The sequence below is a fragment of the Gorilla gorilla genome, chromosome 19, assembly GCF_029281585.2.
Source record: "Gorilla gorilla gorilla isolate KB3781 chromosome 19, NHGRI_mGorGor1-v2.1_pri, whole genome shotgun sequence".
Taxonomy (NCBI): domain Eukaryota; kingdom Metazoa; phylum Chordata; class Mammalia; order Primates; family Hominidae; genus Gorilla; species Gorilla gorilla.
In genome coordinates this window covers 35,686,239-35,703,626 of record NC_073243.2, presented here as the reverse complement: position 1 = coordinate 35,703,626, position 17,388 = coordinate 35,686,239, and positions in this window count along the sequence as shown.

The window sequence follows — 17,388 nt, the reverse complement described above, 5'->3', positions numbered from 1 at the left end:
ACAAATCAGAGACTACACAAACAAATGGAAAAACATTCCATGCTCATGGATAGGAAGAATCAATATTATTAAAATGTCTATACTGCCCAAAGCAATTTATAGTGTCAATGTTCTTCCCATTAAACTACCATTGCCATTCTTCTCAGAGCTAGAGAAAACTATTTTAAAATTCATATGGAACCAAAAAAGAGCCTGAGTAGCTAAGGCAATCCTAAGCAAAAAGAACAAAGTTGGAGGCATCACACTACCCAACTTCAAACTATACTATACGGCTACAGTAAACAAACAACATGGTTCTGGTACAAAAACAGGCACATAGACCAATGGAACAGAATAAAGAACCCAGAAATAAGACCACACGCCAACAACTATCTGATATGCCACAAACCTGACAAAAACAAGCAATGGGGAAAGGACTCCCTATTTGACAAATGGTGCTGGGATAACTGCACTAGCCGTGTGCAGAGGATTGAAACTGGACCTTTCCCTTACACCATTTACAAAAATCAACTCAAGATGGATTAAAGACTTAAATGTAAAACCCAAAACTACAAAAACCCTGGAAGACAACCTAGGCAATACTATTCAGGACATAGGCACAGGCAAAGATTTCATGATGAAGATTCCAAAAGCAATTGCAACCAAAGCAAAAATTGATTAATGGGATCTAATTAAACTAAAGAGCTTCTGGACAGCAAAAGAAACTATCAAGAGAGGAAACAGACAACCTACAGAATTAGAGAAAATTTTTGCAAACTATGCATCTGACAAAGGTCTAATATTCAGCATCCGCATATTCTCACTCATAGGTGGGAATTGAACAATGAGATCACATGGACACAGGAAGGGGAATATCACACTCTGGGGACTGTTGTGGGGTGGGGGGAGGGGGGAGGGATAGCATCGGGAGATATACCTAATGCTAGATGACGAGTTAGTGGGTGCAGTGCACCAGCATGGCACATGTATGCATATGTAACTAACCTGCACAATGTGCACATGTACCCTAAAACTTAATTAAAAAAATAAAAATAAATTAAAAAAAAGAATTTAACAATTTTGCAAGAAAAAAACCCAACTCCATTAAAAAGTGGGCAAAGGACGTGAACAGACACTTCTCAAAAGAATACATACACATGGCCAAAAATCATATAAAAAAAGTTCAACATCACTGATCATTAGAGAAATGCAAATCAAAACCACAATGAGATACCGTCTCACACCCACCAGAATGGCTATTATTTAAAAGTCAAAACACAACAGATGCTGGTGAGATTGTGGAGAAAAAGGAATGCTTTTATGCTGTTGGTGGGAGTGTAAATTAGTTTAGCCGTTGTGGAAGACAATATAGTGATTCCTCAAAGACCTAAAGACAGAAATACCATTCCACCCAGCAATCCCATTACTGGGTATATACCCAAAGGAATATAAATCATTCTGTTATAAAGACACATGCGCATGTATGTTTATTGTAGCACTATTCACAATAGCAAAGACATGGAATCAACCTAAATGCCCATCAATGATAGACTGAATAAAGAAAATGTGACACGTATATACCCTGGAATACTATGCAGTCATAAAAAACAAGATCATGTCCTTTGCAGGGACATGGGTGGTGCTAGAGACCACTATCCTTAGCAAACTAATGCAGGAACAGAAAACCAAACACCGCATGTTCTCACTTATAAGTGGGAGCTGAATGATGAGAACACATGGACACTTAGAGGGGAACAACACACACTGGAGCCTTTTGGAGGGGGGAGGGTGAATAGTTGGAGGAAGAAGATCAGGAAAAATAACCAATGGGTACTAGGCTTAATATTTGGGTGATGAAATAATCTGTACAACAAACCCTCACGATACAAGTTTACCTATGTAACAAACCTGTAACAAGCAAGTTTACCTATGTAACAAACACAACATAATAATCTGTAATATAAATCTGTACAACAGACCCTCATAACACAAGTTTACCTATGTAACAAACCTGTACTCGTACCCCTGAACTTAAAATAACAGTTAAAAAAAAGAGGATCTGGTGTGACTAATCTGCGTGTCACTCGGGACCATCATTATGTGGCCAAAGAGCAGCTGTCAGAAACTTTGAACAGAACTACTTAACTTTCAGCACCAAATGATTCAATTGAGGGAAAAAATATAAGTTTAGAAAAATGACATCAAAAGCTGCAGAAAGAAGGTCTGCGGCTTGGGAGGAAAACTCTGGAGCTGATAGTGGCATTCTTTTAAGAAATGCTGCAATCACCGATGGTCATGAGTGCAGAAGATGATAATTGTAGTGCAAATATCTTGTCTTGTCATTCACAGGTCTCCTAATAAAGAGGAGCCACATCAAAATCTGATGCAGGTTGCAAAATTATGGGCCAGCTTTAAAAAACAAAAAGATGTTTTGGCGAACTTTATAGGTGATGAGTGTATTTTGCATGTAGAAGGCATGTGAACAATGGCGGTTGTAGGACAGACTGTGATAGTTGCATTCATAGTCTCATTTGATAGCTTCCTTGTATCTGCGCCCTGTGCCCAGTAACTGCATAGTGCCTTCCCTGCCTCTGAGATTTGCGTTATGACTTGCTTTGGTCTATAGAATGCTAGCAAATGTGACCCAAGGAAAGGACTGAAAAGCACTTGTCCTTTCTGCTCTCCTTCTTGCAACGGTTTGCATTCTAATCCTTTACTCAAACTGTGAGTATATTGCTGCATGTTTGTAATGGAGGGAAATAAGAGACAGATGGAGGAGAGAGCTAAAATGCCTAGTTGTCTCAGCCATCTCGGCCAGCCCAGCTACTCCAGCTGAAGCTGTCTTAAGTCAGTCTATAGCCATGTGAGGGAACCCTGCCAAGATCAGAAGAGTGTCTGATCGAACCCCTCCTGAACTGCCCACCCATATAGAACTAAATAAATGCAAAATTGATGGATTCAAATACTCTAATGGAAACTGCATGAACAATGCAGTAGATATACTGTTCTTGGTTGTGGAGGTAGAATTAGGATCTATAGACATAAGTTACCAAAAAGCAGATTTACATTCCAGTGAAGGAAAATAATCTAATAAGCTGACAGAAAGGGAATATGAAACCTTCTTTTTATAATAATAGCAAATAGCAAATGATAGTAATAAAAGGGCCTACTATATGCTAGGCTAGGTGCTTTGCCTCAGTTATCAAATGACCTAATATAAATCTTGCAGCAAGCCTGTGAGGTTATTACTATGCCCATTTTATAGATAAAGAAGTTAAAAATCAGAGAGGTAGTAATTTACCCACTGTATCAGTCAGGGTTCCATGAGAAGTAAGAGATCTGTCTGCCTATCTATCTATCTATCTATCTATCTATCTATCTATCTATCATCTATCTGTCATCTGTCTATCTAGCATCATCATCTATCTACCTAAGGAATAGACAAGAAATTGGCTTATGTGATTGTGAGGACTGCATAGGCAAGTCTGAATTCCACAGGGCAAACCATCAGGAAGGGCAGGCTGGAACTTTCAGACTCGAACTGAAGCTGCAATACACAAGCAAAATTTCTTCCCCAGGAAACTCTTAATTCTTCTCTGCAGGTTTTCAACTGATTGAATCAGACCCACCCAGGTTATCTAAAATAATCTCCTTCGCTTAAACTGACTATAGGCTTTTATCATATCTTTACCTTCACAGCAGCACCTCGATTAGTGCTTGGTTGCTGTCTTAGTCCATTTTTGTGTTGCTATAACAGAATACTTGAGGCTGGGTGATTTATAAAGAAAAGGGGTTTATTTGGCTCATGATTCTGGTGGCTGGAATGTTCAAGAGTACACAGTTGCATCTGGTGAGGGTCTCAGGCTGCTTCAACTCATGAAGGCAAGCAGAAGAGGAGCAGCTATGTGCAAAAAGATCACATGGGAGAGAGAAAGACAGAAAGAAATCCTGGAAGCTAGACTCATTTTAGCAATCCACTCTCAGCAGGATCTAACCCATTCCTTGGAGAATGAAAATTCACTCACCCTAGAGGGAGGGCATTAATCTATTCATGAGGGATCTGTTCCTATGATCCAAACACCACCTACTAGGCCCCACCTCCCAACACTGCTGCATTGGGGATCAAATTTCAACATGAGTTTTAGCACAGAGAAACCGTATCCAACCCATAGCAATTGATCAACTGGGAACCACAGTCAGGTTGACCCATAGAATCAACCATCACACACAAAGCCAGTGCTCTCTCCAGGACATAATTTCATCCAGTGCTCTAATAAGCACCTGCTCCTAAAAATTGGATCCTCACTATTACCAGAAATATACAAACATAAGCTGCTTAATGATTTGTCAGAAATGGGGAAAGATGTCCTTGCTCTAGATGGAAGTTAGACTAGAGTCCATTCCAGGGCTGAGATTCAGTAGTCTTTTGTTACTAAGTAGTAACAAAAGGAATGTTAAAAAAAAGTAATGTTAAAAAAAGTAAAAAAAGTAATGTTACTACTTAGTAACAAAGTAGTCAGTGTCACTAAGATTTGCTTAGTAGGAGCTCTTAGACAGCCCACATTAGTAGATAGAGAATGCTAAAGGGCAATATGTGAAATAGGTGCATTCACAATATTTAATAAGGCTGCTTATAAACAGCTTATTGTTAGTTTTGGAAACACCTTTTCAATCTTATTTAAAATATTAATCTGAATAATCTCAGGATAATGGGCTTATTAAGTAAATGAAAAGGACATTCATGTGTTTGTATCTGTATTCTCACTGTTTTTGAATTGATTGTGAATAAATGTAGTGTTACAATATACACCATTTAAAGAAATAACTAATATTTTACATACTAAAGTCGGTTGTGGTAGGCCATTATTTGGCCTACCACAACCGACTTTAGTATGTAAAATATTAGTTTGCAAAGACATCCAGGTTCTAATCCCAGAACCTGTGAATGTTACCTTGTATGCTAAAGGGACTTTGCATATATGATTAAGCTAAGGATCTTGAGATGGGGAGATAAGCCTGGATTACCCAAATTGGTCCAATGAAATTACTTAGTGCAATCCCTGAAAGATGGATGCAGGAGGAGTCAGAGCCAGAAGAGATGGAGACTGATGACAGAAGCAGAGAGTGAAGTGATGTGCTCTGAGAAGAGAAAGGGTCTACAAGCCAACTAGTACAGGTGGCTATTAGAGGCTAGAAAAGGCAAGAAAACATTGTCCCCTCAGAGCCACCAGAAGGAATCAGCCCTGCCAATACCTTGACATTAGCCCAGTGAAATTTTGGACTTTTGCCTTCCAGAATGATAAGGGAGTAAATTTGTGTTGTTTTTAAGCCACTAAGTTTGTAGTAATTTGTTACAGCAGCAATAGAAAACTAATATATCAATAGAGAAAGTTTTTGGTAGTTAATTATTCTAGGCTTAGTTTTAGGACAGTCTTCGAAGGGCAGGTAACAAATACCACTGGTTCCATTCATAACCTCATTCTCACTAGCTGGAGATGGTCTTTGCTGGGATACATGTCTCCGTGTGTCTCTTGCATTTCTTTATGTCTTGTGTCTGTTTGTTCTGGATTATCTTTTCAAGGATGTTTGTATAGTCAAGAGCCTTCGCAGATAGAGATACTGTCTCCCTTTGAGGCAGAGGCCAGATGCATTTGCTGGCCAGAGTATCCTGCTGTCCAGCATAATAAAGATAATGTTTTCCTCTGGGGTATGGGTTAGGCATGTTTGCTGGCAATGCTTTTAAAAGATAGGGGCTTACTAAATTCAGCATTTCTCATTTGGGACACAAACCCACCATGCTCTCCATATCAACCTAGACTTGCCTCTACATTGTGTCCATGGGACTTTGGGGAAGAAGGACAGGGAAAATCAATGCAAAATGAAGCTCACACTGCTCGCTGTGTTCTAAGTTATAAAGTCCATTGTTTCTGAACCAAGAGTCTTATGCCTCCTGCCAGTGTCCATGAACCAGCAGCAGGCAAATTTGTTAGTCTGCAAGTAAGGTAAAATCTGACGCTTAACAGTTTTTGATGCACTTCCAGCTGGGGGTAGCTGTGTCACATAGTATTGGCTTGTGAAATGTATACAGAAGTCTGATGAGGGTGTGACTGAAGGTACTTTCTTGATTATTCCATCAATTTCCCCCTTCCTTTGACCTGTAACTCAGACAGGATGCAGGTACAACATCTATCTTGCAAACATGAGGCCAAATACCAAAATGCTAAAGATGATAGAACAGAGAGTTGGAAAGTACCTGGATGCCTGATGGCATCTTTGAGCAGAAAAACCAACTCTGGACTACCTACTTCCAGATTTCTTATTATGTGAAGAAAACAAAACCCCTGTTTGTTCACTGTGATGTTGAGTAGATATTGTTATTCAGAGCTGAAGACATTTCAGATCAAAAGTGAAAACAAAGATTTAGTTCTAAATCTCTGCTGTGTTCATTTCTCTCATAAAATAAAAGTAGGTTTGTTGTTTTAAATGATAAAACAAGTGTATTCTTGAAAAACTTAAACAATATTGCAAAGCATAAAAATAAAGCAATCACTACTGCCATCTACTACTAGTGACCACCACTAATTGTCTTAGTTAATGTTTTTGTAGAATAGTCAGAGTGGGCTGGTTCTAGTGTTAGTGTTAGGGTGTTTGTGTGAGAATCTTAACTCCATCACTTATTAGCTATGACCTAAGGCAAGTTATTTAAGTGTTACCTGCATTAGATTACTGATTTGTAAAATGAGTATAAAACACCTACCTTTTGAAAATTATATTAGTCAACATACATAAAACATTCAGAACACTTCTTTACACAGAGTAGGCACACATTAAATGTGGTTATTTTCATCCTCCCAGACTTTCACTGTGAGTTCATGTGCATGTATGTGTGCACACACACACATATACATTTAAGATAGGACATTACTGTATATGTCATATTGTCATTTTTTCCTATTTAACATTATTTCAGAGGCATGTTTTCATGTCAATAAATATAATAAACATTGCCACTTCTAGTGGCTGTCAGGTATTTCAGTATGTAAATGCACATTGCTTTACTTTACCAGTCTCTGATGATCAATGAGGCTTTATAAAGTTTCCCCCTATGGTAAACAAAGCTGTGTTGAACATATTTATATGTCACTTTTAAATACTAAATAAATAAGAAATATTTATCATAGTATTTTCTTCTAATCATTTCCCAGAAATACAAATAATTAGGACCTCAGCTGACCTGGAGGGAAATCTGAACTGTCAAGTGTTGAAGTCAGTGAAAGCAAAATAAGCCCAAATGAAAGTAACAGTCATGCCTGTCATCACTTTCTTTGACAGTATAAGTAAAAGGCTGGAACTGGAGAAAGCCACTGACTCTCCCACTGGAAGAGCACACTGGTCAAGTGTTAGGTGGATCAGTGCAGACATAAGGATGGTCTCTCTTTTGAGGAAACCCAGAACAAAAGGCCTGAAGGAAACCAGAATATGTCACACCAAAATATGCCTCTTTGGTTATTTTGAGCTGAAGGCAATTAAGAAGCAGCAAATGGAGGAAAAGCCCTATCTATCCTCCCCCTTTTCACTCTACAGACAGGATAGAAATTCTCCTTTACTGGAATAACTCTAGAATGTTACCAGCCCAGAGACCAGATGGTACCAGATGAATCTGCAAACAGACCTCACTGCATTAGTTTCCTCCCATATATTTACCTTCCCATAGTTTCCCGCCCTTAGAAAACTACAACCACTTTCCTTTGTCTTGTCATTTCTCTACAAATTTATTGTTCTTTCTTAAATATACTACATAAGTGGAGTTCTTTTTTTCGAAATTTAAACAAAAAATGATTAATTTGTCAATAGGTGGAGTTTTCCCACTTTCCAATAAACCACCATTTTTTCTTTTCCTTTTTTATTTTAAGTTCGTGGGTACACGTGCAGGAGGATGTGCAGGTCTGTTACATAAGTAAACGTGTGATATGGTGGTTTTCTGCAAAGATTATCCCATCACCTAGGTATTAAGTCCAACATCCATTAGCTATTCTTCTTGATGCTGTCCCTCCTCCCCTCGACTCTGTGACAGGCCCCATGTGTCCATGTGTTCTCATCCTTCAGCTCCCACTTATAAGTGAGAGCATGTGGTGCTTGGTTTTCTGTTCCTGTGTTAGTTTGCTGAGAATAATGGCCTCCAGCTCCATTTATGTCCCTGCAAAGGACGTGGTCTTGTTCCTTTTTGTGGCTGCATAGTATTTCATGTTGTATATGTGCCACATTTTCTTTATCCAGTCTATCATTGTTGGGCATTCAGGTTGATTCTATGTCTTTGCTATTGTGAATAGTGCTGCAATGAACATACATGTACATGTGTCTTTATAGTAGAATGATTTCTATTCCCTTGGGTATATATCTAGTAATGGGATTGCTGGGTAGAATGGTATTTCTGCCTCTAGGTCTTTGAGAAATTGCCACACTGTCTTCCACAATGGTGGAACTAATTTACACTCCCACCTACAGTGTAAAAGCATTCCTATTTCTCCACAAACTCACCAGCATCTGTTGTTTTTTGACTTTTTAGTAATAGCCATTATGACAGGTGTGAGGTGGTATCTCATTGTGGTTTTGATTTGCATTTCTCTAATGATCTTTGATGTTGAGCTTTTTTTTTTCATATGATTATTGGCCACATGTATGTCCTCTTTTGGGAAGTGTCTGTTTATGTCCTTGGCCCCCTTTTTAATGGGGTTTTTTTTGGTAAGTTTGTTTAAATTCCTTGTAGATGCTGAATATCAGGCCTTTGTCAGGTGAATAGATTGCAAAAATTTTCTCTCATTCTACAGAATGACATAGGTTGTCCAGTTTACTGTGATGATAGTTTCTTTTGCTGTGCAAAAGCTCTTTCATTTAATTTAGATCTCATTTGTCAATTTTTGCTTTTGTTGCAGTTGCCTTTGGCATCTTCATCATGAAATCTTTGCCCATGCCTATGTTCTGAATGGTATTGCTTAGGTTTCCTTCTAGGGTTTTTATAGCTTTGGGTTGATATTTAAGTCTTTAGTTTATCTTGAGTTCGTTTTTAAATATGGTGTAAGGAAGAGGTCCAGTTTCAATCTTCTGCATCTGTCTAGCCAGTCCTCAAGAATAAGCCACCATTTTAAATTACTTTTCATTGACATTTCTCCTGCATCATGTGCACTGCGTTAGTTAATAAACTCTTTGTTTTTCTCTTGTTAATCTTTCTTTCATTACAGAGTTCTGTTCCAACTAAGAATCCATGAGCATTAAGGAAAAAATTACTTTTTCTCTCTTACAGGTTTCTGCAGTTTATACCTGGGGTTTCAGAGAGTGTGAAGGGGAAGGACTAGGAGTAGAAAAGTCCTGAGTCAAAGTGGGACCTCTACCCAAAGTCTTAGACAACAAGTCCTGGGAATGAAGGTGCTAGGGCTGGAGATATACCTAATGTAAATGACGAGTTAATGGGTGCAGCACACCAACATGGCACATGTATACATATGTAACAAACCAGCACATTGTGCACATGTATCCTAGAACTTAAAGTATAATAAAAAAAAAGTGAAGGGTATACCTCAAGGCTAGAAGAGCTTGAGACTTTGACTGCAACTCCCTTCAGAGACTACAATGCATTGGCTGTGCACCAAGTCTGATATGAGAAGGGCAGATTTCTCCCATGAGGACTGCCAGGTAAAGCTTTTGTAATTGCCTATCGTCAGGCCTGAAAAATCACACACAGAGTTGTAACCAGGAGCCAGCCTCCTCATAAATGCTGGGCCAAAGTATATACATGTTTTTAAGGATTTGTACATAACATCCTAGAGAAATGTGACAATTTGCAGTCTTACCACAACATCACCAATACCAGGAATTATTGTTTTTTTAAAAAAATATTTAACAATATGTTGTTTAAAATGTTCTATCCTTGATTCAAATTCTATTGGTTACCAGGAAAATATAACACCTTTCTGTATTTACTGACAATAGGCACATTGTAGTATTTTACTTTTTGTTTATTACCATCATATTTTTGCCCATTTCCTATTGAGTTATTATCCCTTTTTATTTAATTTTGAGTTTTAAAAATTTTATCAATCCTCTGTCAGTCATATACACAGCAAATATTTCTAGTTTTGCTTTTGTTTTTGTTTATGGTAGAGTTTTTTAATATAGAAAATTTAAATATATTTATAAGCAATCTGTAATTTTTTCTTTATGGTTTCTGTCTTTAATGGTCTTTATTTGGAGAGTACCTATGTAACACAAGGTTATGCAATTATATACCTTGCATGATTCCAGCAGTTTCTTAGCAAGATATATATATATATGTATATATATACATATATATATACATATATATGGATACATATATGCAAAACCATCAGATATATATATAGATACATATTTTCAAAACCATCAGATATATATATATATATATATATATGCAAAACCATCAATTAATCTGGAATGTATTTTTGTCAGGTTTCTAAGAACAATTCTTACTTTGGTATGATCCAGTAATTTAGCCAGCTATGCCAACACCATAAGCAACACCTACTGATTGGAAATGCCAGCTCTATCATATACTAAATTTGTCTGCTTATTCTGGTGTTAGTTTCTTATCATTTTAATTATTATAACTTTAATTTTAAAAAATCTGGTATCAGTACCTGCTCCATTATTTTTGTTTTGCAATTTTTTTCTTGTCCTTTCTCATGCATTTATTTTTCCAGGCAAATTTTAGAATCACTTAATCAAGTCCCTCTTTCCCTGGGCCCCCTCCATTCCACTGGGATTTCAATTGGGTTTATGGTATATTATTAGATGTATTTCTGAAAAACTGACATGTTTATAATAATGAGCTTTCCTATCCACGTCATGGTCTATATATCCAATTTATTTGGGCAAGCTTTTAATTCGATAGGGATAAAAATAAATTTCTTAATTGAACAAGAGCAAGAAGGCTCTGTTGATATGATTTTTCCATTTTGCCTAAGTGGAAGCAGGATAAGCCTTTTTATATCAGGACCATAAAACCATATAAAATATGGTTTACACATACTATATATGTATATCTGTATCTACATCTATATATGCAGTCCTCACTTTGCACAGTTTGGTATACATGAATTTCAACTGTCATAGTTTAGTTAATATCAGTCCCCAACATGATTCAAATTTAGTTACTACTTTGTATTAGCTATGAGTAATTGCATAAAGTATAAATTTTACTGCTGTGTCTTCAGTCTACAAATCACTACATAAAATACAGATTATTAAATTGATTTGTGACCGGTCGTTTTTCCTCTTTCAGTATCTGTCAATGATTGGTCATTGCACATCTGTCATTCACAGTTCATGCACAGACAGCAAGGTGTGTAGCTATGTTGCCTCCTTGTCTCCCAGTGGTAAATCCATGTGACATTTCACAAAAATGGATCATTGACAAAAATTGGTCAATAAAGATGAAAGTGCAGAAAATAAACAAGAAGTGATAATGCTGAAAGTGAAATTTGTATTGAACATCAATGAAATTATAGAATAGTGTCAGTGAGAATGTCAGCACCACTGCTTTTGAGAGATCTGCAGGCAGAGGAGCAAATCAAACTTACTGACATATGTCCCAGAGGAAGTGATACTGGCAAAAACCAAAAACAAAACCTTACGTTAAAGGAACTCTCAGAGATATTTCATGACATTGAAAGTACAGAGGATAAAACCTTGGGAGCTAATCCAAACTTAAAGAGTATGATGAAATCATAGGCAGTGAAAGGATGCCTGCTTTGTATCATAAACTATACAACAAGAAGAAGGCAATTACTGTTCGAAGTGCTTTTGAGAAATAGAGTATTTTAGAGAAATAAAGTAATTTAAATCTCAATATGTCTAATATTTTAAATTACAGTATACTAAATAAATAATAATTTTACTATTTTTCATGTTTCTAAACATTTATAACCGAAAGTAAGAGAGTTTTTAATGTTTCAACAAAAATTTGTAACAGTCACTAAACATTGTAACATTTTTCCATTGATTAATAAGATCGTCTTGCATGGTTTCAGCTTGTGCAGTCATTTTTATGATCTCATGCTACTAAGCAAAGTGAGCATGGCCTGTATTCAAGGGAGCGGGGAGGCAAAGAGAGGCAAGAATGACAAGCTGAGTGAAAATCCTCCAGCTCAGAGCAGCTGGCAGAAAAAGAGAAAGACCAAGCTAATGCTTTCACCTTGGTAAGAAAAATAACTCCCACGAAACGGACACTGGCTCAAAGGATGAACATATTGTTCTAGAGTTACACAAGAACACTGCACTTAAGAAGGCACGTCCCCAAAATTGGTTTATTTTAATGTAATATATTTCCCTGAAACTTTGCTTGTAGGAACAGAAGGAATTTCTGGCCCGGGGTTACCTGAGTTTGCATCCTTGTTCTCTTTCCTTCAGGGAGGAGATTGTCTAGGTCCAAAATACCTACTGTCTTGCCTTGCATTAGTTGTGGTGTCAGGGAGGGGGATAGTTCTTATTCCAGCTTTTCACGTGATGTCATCCTGGCCACTTAATCTTCTGGTGCAGTGATGCAATGAAATTCTCTCAGTCTAATGGGTTCAGGCACATCTTTCCTGGGCCAATAGCCAGAAATTGATGTGCTGATTTAGAAGGGGATGGAAAGCACAAAGAATTTTTCAAGCCAAGGGAGAAACAAGAGAACAAAAGAAATACTGCTTCTGTTAATGGCCCTGAGTGAAAATTTTTCCTTAAAATCCCAATGATACTCTACAATGTTTTGAAAGTGATTTATAAGGCTGACAAGGACTGGCTGGGCTTAATGGGGTCATTTAATTTTAATGCCTCAAATAGGACTGCTTCTATTTTTATCCCAGTAAAAGAGTTTGCAACGGTACACATGAGCAAATTTAAAAACGTAAATCATGTCTATATGTGATCAATTTAGGAAGAGGGAGTCTTGAGGGGAAAGCCGGACAGACGGTGAGTTGGGAGATGTAATTTTAGATGAAATGTGCAGCTTTCCCATGTCCCTGGAGGTACACAAAAGGCAGAGAAAGCCTTATTTATAGACGTTCCACCTCTGGTTCTGAGCTCTAATTTGAGGAACTCACAGACCTGTCTTACTGAATGTATGTCTTTGCTAAGTTCCTGTATTTCCTGCCTTTATCCTGACTTCTTAAGAGTCTTTCTGAATCTGCCTTTGACTAGTAATATAACCTTGAACAAGTAACTGGACCTCAGATTCTTTGCCATAAAGTGAGGGCGTTGAAGGAGAAGATCTCTCTCTAAATGGCTTTGTGACTCTCTAAATTTCTGCATAAGAAATCTTTTTAACTGAAGGAATATTTAGTATCAATAAATTAATTTTAAAGAATGGATTAAAACTCCTATCTTTCTCCAGAAAGGATTTAAGGTGAGGTATTATTCAGGGTTCTCCAGAGAAACAGAACCAGTAGGAAACATACAGCTATGTAAGAGGAGATTTATTATAGAAACTGGCTCACCAGATTATGTAGGCCAACAAGTCCCACCCTATGCCATTAGCAAGCTAGAGAACGAGGACAGCTAGTGTTATAATTCAGTATGAGTTCAAAGGCCTGAGAATGAGGGGGCCATTGGTGTAGATTCCAGTCCAAGGCCAAAGGCCTGAGAGCCAGGGGAATCAATGGTGTAGCTGACCTGATAACTGGGAGACTAGTGGAGTAAGTCCCAGGGTCTGGAGGCCTGAGAATCAGGAGCTCCCATGTCTGAGGGCAGGAGAAAATGGATGTCCCCACTCAACGAAAGAGAGCAAATTTACCTCTTCTCTGCCTTTTTTTTCTATTTAGGCCCTCAAAGGATGGGATGATGCCTGCCTGCATTTGTGAGGGCAGATCTTCTTTACATAGTCTATCAACTTAAATGCTAATCCTTTCCAGAAACACCCATACAGACATACTTAGAAACAATATTGACCCGCTGTCTGAGCATCCCTTAGCCCAGTCAAGTTAATACATGAAATTAACCATTTGCAGGTGACTTCTCATTACATTATTGCTCTGGCTTGCATGTATGAGAAGTTTCTTTTTTCCTAGCCCTGCACTATGGCTACCTTCAACTAAACTGAGGCATGGGCTGAGATTTCAGAGGTTTTAAAGAGTATATTATATTGCTTCCTAGATTGATTGGCAGAACAGATTAGCACATGACTGCAGGCAACTAAGATTTCCCTATGGAAATGCAGTATATTAAAAATAAAACATCATTAATACAATAGTCAGTTAGAAATGCTATCAAATAATTTGAAACAAAATATGAAGGAAGAAAAACAAATAAGATAACAACCATACTCATTTTAAGAACTATCCATCACTATCTGTGTAACCTTTATTTTCATCTCAGATGTAGGTTAAAATACTTTGACTCACTATAAGTATTTTCTTAGAGTCAAAGTCAATTGATTTTATTCAGAGCTCATGTCTGGCTCCAACTGTTATAAGCTTTAAGAATACTTGACATTAGAAGCTCATTCAGGACTTCCAAATCCCCATAGAATAATGGCAGGACTCCTAAATCCTAATTTTTCACATGTCTTCCAAGAACCATGCATATCAACAAGGAGAATATATAAAATCATCTATAACTTGAGCCCACAACATAACTAGATGACAGAAAAAAAATACTCTTCTCTCCAATGTACATGTGGTAGAAAAGTGAAAACAGCAGAGCCAACTCATGTGCTATATGAGAGTGAGGAGTCAGGCAGATCCTACAGGCAGGCACTAGCAGTTGGAAAATAAGAGTAAAATCTCCCCCCATTATCAAAGAAAGTCCCTAGGTTTTCTTCTAGGGTTTTTATGGTTTTAGGTCTAACATGTAAGTCTTTAATACATCTTGAATTAACTTTTGTATAAGGTGTAAGGAAGGGATCCAGTTTCAGCTTTCTACATATGGCTAGCCAGTTTTCCCAGCACCATTTATTAAATAGGGAATCCTTTCCCCATTGCTTGTTTTTCTCAGGTTTGTCAAAGATCAGATAGTTGTAGATATGCAGCATTATTTCTGAGGGCTCTGTTCTGTTCCATTAGTCTATATCTCTGTTTTGGTATCAGTACCATGCTGTTTTGGTTACTGTAGCCTTGTAGTATAGTTTGAAGTCAGGTAGCATGATGCCTCCAGCTTTGTTCTTTTGGCTTAGGATTGACTTGGCAATGCGGGATCTTTTTTGGTTCCATATGAGCTTTAAAGTAGTTTTTTCCAATTCTGTGAAGAAAGTCATTGGTAGCTTGATGGGGATGGCATTGAATCTGTAAATTACCTTGGGCAATATGGCCATTTTCACAATATTGATTCTTCCTACCCATGAGCATGGAATGTTCTTCCATTTGTTTATATCTTCTTTTATTTCCTTGAGCAGTGGTTTGTAGTTCTCCTTGAAGAGGGCCTTCACATCCCTTGTAAGTTGGATTCCTAAGTATTTTATTCTCTTTGAAGCAATTGTGAATAGGAGTTCACTCATGATTTGGCTCTCTGTTTGTCTGTTATTGGTGTATGGGAGCACTTGTGATTTTTGCACATTGATTTTGTATCCTGAGACTTTGCTGAAGTTGCTTATCAGCTTAAGGAGATTTTGGGCTGAGATGATGGAGTTTTCTAGATATACAATCATGTCATCTGCAAACAGGGACAATTTGACTTCCTCTTTTCCTAATTGAATACCCTTTATTTCCTTCTCCTGCCTGATTGTCCTGGCCAGATATTCCCACACTATGTTGAATAGGAGTGGTGAGAGAGGGCATCCCTGTCTTGTGCCAGTTTTCAAAGGGAATGCTTTCAGTTTCTGCCCATTCAGTATGATATTGGCTGTGGGTTTGTCATAGATAGCTCTTATTATTTTGAGATACGTCCCATCAATACCTAATTTATTGAGAGTTTTTAGCATGAAGGGTTGTTGAATTTTTTCAAAGGCCTTTTCTGCATCTATTGAGATAATCATGTGGTTTTTGTCATTGGTTCTGACATAGGCATGGGCAAGGACTTCATGTCTAAAACACCAAAAGCAATGGACAACAAAAGCCAAAATTGACAAATGGGATCTAACTAAACTAAAGAGCTTCTGCACAGCAAAAAAACTACCATCAAAGTGAACAGGCAACCTACAGAATGGGAGAAAATTTTTGCAACTACTCATCTGACAAAGGGCTAATATCCAGAATCTACAATGAACTCAAACAAATTTACAAGAAAAAAACAAACAACCCCATCAAAAAGTGGGTGAAGGATATGAACAGATACTTCTCAAAAGAAGACATTTATGCAACCATAACACACATGAAAAAATGTTCATCATCACTGGCCGTCAGAGAAATGCAAATCAAAACCACAATGAGATACCATCTTACACCAGTTAGAATGGTGATCTTTAAAAAGTCAGGAAACAACAAGTGCTGGAGAGGATGTGGCGAAATAGGAAGACTTTTACACTGTTGGTGGGACTGTAAACTAGTTCAACCATTGTGGAAGTTAGTGTGGCGATTCCTCAGGGATCTAGAACTAGAAATACCATTTAACCCAGTCATCCCATTACTGGGTATATACCCAAAGGATTATAAATCATGCTGCTATAAGGACACATACACACATATGTTTATTGTGGCACTATTCACAATAGCAAAGACTTGGAACCAACCCAAATGTCCAACAATGATAGACTGGATTAAGAAAATGTGGCACATATACACCATGGAATACTATGCGGCCATAAAAAATGATGAGTTCATGTCCTTTGTAGGGACATGGATCAAGCTGCAAACCATCATTCTCAGCAAACTATCACAAGGACAAAAAACCAAACACCGCATGTTCTCACTCATAGGTGAGAACTGAACAATGAGAACACATGGACACAGAAAGGGGAACATCACACACCGGGGCCTGATATGGGGTGGGAGGAAGGGGAGGGATAGCATTAGGAGATATACCTAATGTTAAATGATGAGTTAATGGGTGCAGCATACCAACATGGCACATGTATACACAGGTAACAAACCTGCACATTGTGCACATGTACCCTAAAACCTAAAGTATGATAATAATAAAAAAAAGTCCCATGGGTAGTAGAGAAATACTGAGAACAATAGTATACTCATGCCATCACTAGTAATGGGTTACCTTTCATTATGTGCTCCCTGAAGTCATGCAGTGGAAGGTACCCATCCTCAGCTGGGTGGCATACTAGCCATAAATGGATGCATCACGATTGAATTGATTTGAATTGCAAGGAAAATGTCAAGAGAATCTAGAACATGGAATGCTCTGTAGCACAACTAGCCTTTACTCTTCAGAACATGATAGTGTGTGTGTGTGTGTGTGTGTGTGAGTATGTATGTGAGTGTGCATGTGTGTGTATGTGTGTGGGGGTGTGTG